General features: G+C 39.7%; 1 pseudogene; it reads left to right on the top strand.

The window, feature by feature from the left end:
• Positions 1–5,026: 5,026 nt before the first annotated feature.
• LOC143680572 (casein kinase I pseudogene) lies at positions 5,027–5,767 on the top strand (annotated as a pseudogene).
• Positions 5,768–6,705: the final 938 nt, after the last annotated feature.

A 6,705-nucleotide genomic window follows, 5' to 3' on the forward strand; every position in this document is an offset into this window, starting at 1 on the left:
ATATCATATATAAGAAACTCACTTTAAATATAAATAGCTAGATTAAAAGTAAAGAGATGAAGAATGATACAGCCTGCTGGTTCTAAAGAAAGAAAGATGGAATAACTATTAATGTCAGACAAAGCAGATTTCCAAGCAAGAAAAATTTTCAGGGATAAAGAGGGGCATTACATAATGATAAAGGAAGAAGTTTTTACAAACCTGAATGTGTAGGTTACCTAAAAAGAGAGTCAAAATACTTGAGGGAAAACTGACAGAATTATAAAAAATAGACAAATCTCTGTTATTTTACTTAGACATTCCAGTGTTCCTCTATCAGTAATAGTCAAACTTAGATGCACCATTAATCAACTGACTCCATTTCACACCACTAACAACAGAATATGCATTCTTCTTAAGCACACATTGGACATTCATCAAGATACAACACACATTGGCCATAAAACACACCTTGACAAATTAAAGGAATAGAAATCATGCAAAGTGTGTTCTCATGCTAGAATGGAAGTAATTAGAAATCAATAAAACACACACAATACACACATGCAAAAACTAGAAAATTCCCCCCAAATTTGAAGATTAAATGGCATGATTCTAAATAATGCATGGATCAAAAAAGAAGTCTCGAGAAATTTGAAAATATGTTCAGCCAATGAAAATGAAAATACAGCTTATTAAAATCTGTGGTATATAGCAAAAGCAGTTCTTAGAGGAGAATTAATAGAATTCAATGCATATATTAGAAAAGAACAAATATCTAAAGTCAATAATTTGGGTTTCTGTCTTAGGAAACTCATAAAAGTAGAGCAAATTAAGCCTAAAGTATGCAGAAATGAAGAAATAATAAAGATTAAAGCTATAATTCATGAAAACAGGAAGTTAATAGAGAAAATCAGTGCACCCAGAAGCTAATTTTTAAAAAAATCAATAGAAATGATTAAACACTTGTCAGGCAAATCAAGAAATAAAGAGAGAAGACATATATTTATCATATCAGAAATGAAACAGGCCATCACAACTGACTCCATTATCATATAAACATGGAAGTTCAAATGATAAACATGGAAGTTCCATGATGAACATGGAAGTTTAAATGATAATGAAGGAATATTATGACTAACTCTATTTCTACTCTATGCCCACAAATTTGATAACTTTGATAAAATAAAACAATTTCATGAAAGACAGAACCTACAAAAACTGACACAGGGAAAAACAGATAATCCTTAAAGGTCTATATCCAGTGAATACAAAGAATGAACAAGTGATGAACTTTTAAATATTAAACAACAGGTCCATAGCTGATGAAATCTACAAGATATTTAAAGAAGAAATGATACCAATTCTCTACATGATTTCAAGAAAACAGAAGAGAAGGAACACTTTCCAGTTCATTCTTTGAGACTAACCTTGCCCAAACCAAAGGTGTTATAAGAAAGGAAAACTATAGACACAATATTAGTTATTGCATTCAACAATGTATAAAATAATAATATACATGACCAAGTGGAATGTATTCTGAGTATGCAAGGCCTAGTTAAAAATTTGAAAATCAATTAATATAATACATTACATTGACATGCTGATGGTGAAAAAGCAGACACTCTCCCCCCACGGACCAGGTGCAAGGTAAAGATGTCCCATCTTATCACTCCTATTCAGCACTGTACAGGAATTTCTACTTAGTTCCATAAGGCAAGAAAAGGATATAAAACTACAAAGATTGGAAGGAAGAAATACAATTGTCTTTGCTTGCATATGATATGACTGTCTATGTAGAAAATCGCAAAGAATATCAACAACAATAAAACCCTCCAGAAACTAGTAGGTGATCATAGCAAGGTTGTAGGATATAAGATTAATGTGCAAAAGTCAATCGATTTCCTATATACTAAAATATAGGTATATAGGAAGATATATTTGACATAAATATATGTCAAAATATTTGACATAAATAACCCAATGCTATGCATATTGGTGCACATGCAAGCACACACAAAAGCACACACACACACGAAATTCTGAGGTATAAATATAACAAAATATATGCAAGTTCAACATGAGAAAGAGGATATAACAAAGAAGGTTAATAAAAACTGTTGTTTTTTTAGAAATGCAATTTTATTGAGATATATTCACATACCATACAGTTATCTAAAGTATACAGTTAGTGGTTCACAGTCTCATCATACAGTTGTGTGTTCATCATCACAATTGATAGTTGAACATTTGTATTACCCCATAAACAATAAAAATAGTAAAAAATAAAAAGTAAAAGAGAATACCCAAAACATCTCCAATCCTCTCCCCTACTAGTCACTTATTTATTGTCTTTATTTTTTTACATATCTGTCTGTACACTAGATAAGGGAGTATCAGTCACAGGGTTATCACAGTCACAGCATCACAGCGTAAAAAGTATGTAGTTATACAATTGTCTTCAAGAATCAAGACTACTGGATTATTGAGGATGGGAAACAAGGAACCTTAGGAGTTTCTGATGGGGGTGATAAAAAATTCTTAGTGATGGCTGGTGGTGATGGTGACATAACACTATGAATATAATTAATTCTATGTAATTGTGTACTTAAAAATGATTAGAAATCAGAGCTTTGTCACAATAGGGCCAGAATAGAATTTCTTTGCCCTTGGGTTTGGGAGAAAAAGAATGTCTTTGAGGAGGAATTAGAGAAGGAACATGCGATAACCACTTTAGTTCTAATAAAAGAGGAACCTCAAGAGGAGCATCAAATGGAACCAAGTACTTCAACTGCAGAAGCTAAACCAAAAAAGTCTAAGAAAGAGATAAATTTCCTCTTCCTCAAATGAATAAGCAATTCAAAACTTGCTCAAAACCTAAAGTACAAGTGCTTCCCTTGCCATCCATTTTACCTTCAATTAATAAGGTACACCGGGACACTTTGCAGAAGTGGTGCCGACATTTTAATTTGAGTGCCAATGGCCCCAAAACAGAGGTTTATCTGAGGCTCCAGTGACATGCTTACCCTGAGCAAAAACAGGATATTCTTGATATACCATGGAAGGCCAAGTTGCAGTCCTATTCGAAGAATTGCAAGACGATGAGCAAGACAGGAAGAGGTCAGGAAAGGCAGAGAGAAGAAATGACTAAAATAACTGAAGTGATAACTTCAGTTCAGGAGGCAGTACTGGCATCATGGACAAGAATTGCTGCAAGAGCAGTTCAGCCTAAGACTGTGAATTCATGTCCCATACCTACTTCTGTTGAGATCTTTTTGCTGCAAGCCTCTGGTGTCAGATGGTGTGTGGTCCATGAAAGGGTTCTCCTTGAAGACAGGAGGTGTTGGTTTCACCTATAGTTCCATGCAGGGCAGTGTCAGTACCTGACACTCCCAAGAGGATGATCTCTCTACCAGCTTGCACTTTTGCATCTGCAGATGTAGAAGATAGTTATGTTGTGCACTGGATGTGTGAAGAGGGACAAGAAGATAATGAAAAGATTAATTCTAATGGGGAAGGAGAAACAATCTGCTTTGAACACATTCCCATCTCTCTCTTTTTTTTTTTTTTTGGGTGGACAGTATTTAAATAAAGAACAAATGACTGAGAGATCATAGTTAAATTGACTGGCATCCTGATGAGTGATGTGCTATATCCTAATCATCCTCAATGCTGCTTGCTTTCTTGAGTAAAAATGTAAATTTCTGGATTCTGAACTTTGGATTTGCCAAAAAGTGACTGCTATTCCTGCTTTTTAAGAATTGGGTTTAGGAAGAGGCTTCCCCATCCACTTCAATTAAAATGTTCCTCTGTATACTGGTTCCATGTAAATTACTGCTAGAATAGAGTTCCATTACAGAAAAAATATCAGTAAATATGTTAACATCATGTGTAGCTATATAGAATATTTTTTGCTATTTAAAAAAAATTTTACTTGTGTATTGCATATTCACAATATTCAGAAAGTACTTGGGGATATAGAGTGAAATATTTCTCATTGTAATATTGACACAATTAGCCTTGTTGAATCACACTGGGTATGTGTGTATATTTGTACAATGAAATTTATACATGTGGGTTTGCTGCTGAATAGAATTTCTACAAGCGGAATTGCTGAGTAAAAAAACAAAAAGGTTAAAAATGGTCCTTTTATGGTATGTATCTTTTCCCACAATAGAATTACACGCACACACACATACACAGGGGCTCTGCAGGGGTTAGTGGTAGAAAGGAAGAGCCCTTAGTCAAGGAACCCTTGTATAGTGAGCCTGAGACCTTTAATTTTTGCTTATCTGGTAGTTGAGCAGAGAGTGTGACCCCGAGGCGGCGGGAGCTGCAGCAGGAGCACCGCCTTGGGGGAGCTCAGAGCCGGGAAGTCGCGGGAACATCACCCGCAGGCCTGGCCGCAGCCTCGAAGCTGAGAGCCCAGCAGAGGTACCTGCTGGGCTGGAAGGTCAGCAGCGACCTCTTTGGACTTTCTCGGTATGGGCCTTGCTGCGGGAGATGTTGCAATCAAGCTTGAATGTGTCAAAACCAGGCACCTGAACTCCACACTGCAAGTGAAATCTACACAGGGAGGCTGGGCGGATACATCCCCGCCTTTAGGTGGTGCGGGACCGGGGCGGCCATAGGGCCTGTGTTAGTTAGGGTTTGCTAGAGAAACAGAATCAACAGGGAACACTCTCAAATATAAAATTTATCAAAGTGTCTCCTGTGACCATGGGAACGCAGAGTCCAAAATCTGCAGGGCAGGCTGTGAAGCCCACGATTCTGATGGAGGGTCTGGACAAACTCCACAGTAGAGGCTCGCCAGCCAAAGCTGGAAGACAGCCTGTCTCTTCTGAATCTTCCTTAAAAGGCTTTCAGTGATTAGACTGAGCATCACTCATTGCACAGGACATGCCCCTTGACTGATTACAAATGGAATCAGCTGTGGATGCAACTGATGTGATCATGATCTAATTCTATGAAATGTCCTCATTGCAGCAGACAGGCCAGTACTTGCCCAACCAGACAAACAGGTACCACCACTTGGCCAAGTTGACACATGAACCTGACCATGACAGGGCCCAGCCGGAAGGACCTCTTCAACTTCTAGCCGAGAAAATTTAGTCTCAAAACTGCCTGCTGTTTGTAGACCAGATGACTACTCACATTGAAAACAATCACTGAAAGAATTTTATGCACCGACATGTGAAACCAGAGAGCTTTCTCATAGGGCTAGGCAAGAAGGGCAGCCGGGTCTGCACCATAGTCTCTGGGCTGCCCATCAAGTAGCGGGACCCACAAGCTCTTCCCCTATCGTGAGAACAAAAACCTCCCAGGAACTGCTGGGCATGCCTTTACTTGGTGCGCTTGATTGAACATTCTGCAGGAGACAACTAGGAGCCCATAGCCCAGAGGATCTGGGCTCTGGGCTCTGGGCCCTGGTCCACCAACTTGTCCTCTCTTCCCTGGCAGGGACAGAAAGTCACCACCAAGAGACAGCAATGGGAAAGGATTCGTGAGGAGATGTCCCCTCCCACTGAAGTGTTATGTAAAGGCTATCCTTCTGAATTTGCCACATACCTGAGTTTCTGCCGCTCCTTGCATTTTGAGAATGACCCCAACTATTTCCCTCTGAGGCAGCTCCTCGGGAAACTCTTCATCCCCCGTGGCTCCTCCTGAGCCTGCCTGTTTGACTGGAGCATTCTCAGATTTGGCCAGCTGGGCAGGGGATGATGCTGAACCAGAATGGAGGGGTCCAGAGGGGCGATTGGGACACTCTCAATCCAGCCACCCGGGGTAGCCCTCCCGATTGGGACACTCTCAATCCAGCCACAGTGGGTGTCTCCCCACGCCCCTCAGCCTCCCTCACACATTGCGAGCGCCTACCCCTGGAAAAGGGCTGAAAATGAGCAGGAAGCAGCCTGGCATTGCCGGGTCAAAGTCTCTTCTCAGAACCCACCGACTAGACATGTCCCTCTTGATTGTCCACTTTACAGAATCCCTGGGAGCCTTTTTAGGGCCTGGCTTCCCAGCTGTGCCCTGCACGTGTTGTTCCAGTGGCTCAGAGTGAGTTAGTAATGTATGTTCTGAATGTGGGGATTGTCAAAGGCATGGTGTGATGTAAGAGCGATTAAAAAAAAGTGGAGTTATCTATGAGAACTGTCAGAAGACCAAAATGAATAGGGGAAGAGTCCCCTACCTCGTGTTAGTTCTTTGAGTGACCGTTAACATTCCAATTAGAAATTTAAACTCTGGTTAACAAATTAACAGGGTTGTGGAACTTAATAAAAAGCTATGTTGTCCTAGTGACACAGAAAGAGGTTTAAAAAGGGACAGATCATGTGATCAGTTATCTAACCACACCACAGAGATGGTGGGTGTCCTGTGAGGGATTATGGTGGGGAATTGTGATACCTCAAGGATGGAAAAGGTGGCTCTAGTGTCTTTCAGAAAGGTGACGGAGTACCCATGGCCTGGGATGTTTGCTTCTCCTAGAATATTTAAGGGTAATTGAGGGCAGATAGGAGCAAATCCCTTAGAGGGGAGTCACTGGAACTTCTATAATTGTAGTTTAATTTTTGTCTTTAAAATTGGACAATCTTAATTTCCATTTTCAATTATCTATGTTAAAGATTTTATTGTAGTCAAAGTTGGCTCTAAAACCCTGGGATGATTTTCCTTGAAGGTTGTTTGAGGTTGTTTAAGTTGAAGAGCTATGAGTTTATGTTGCATGTGTTC

Source organism: Tamandua tetradactyla, chromosome 4 (genome assembly GCF_023851605.1).
Source record: "Tamandua tetradactyla isolate mTamTet1 chromosome 4, mTamTet1.pri, whole genome shotgun sequence".
Classification (NCBI taxonomy): domain Eukaryota; kingdom Metazoa; phylum Chordata; class Mammalia; order Pilosa; family Myrmecophagidae; genus Tamandua; species Tamandua tetradactyla.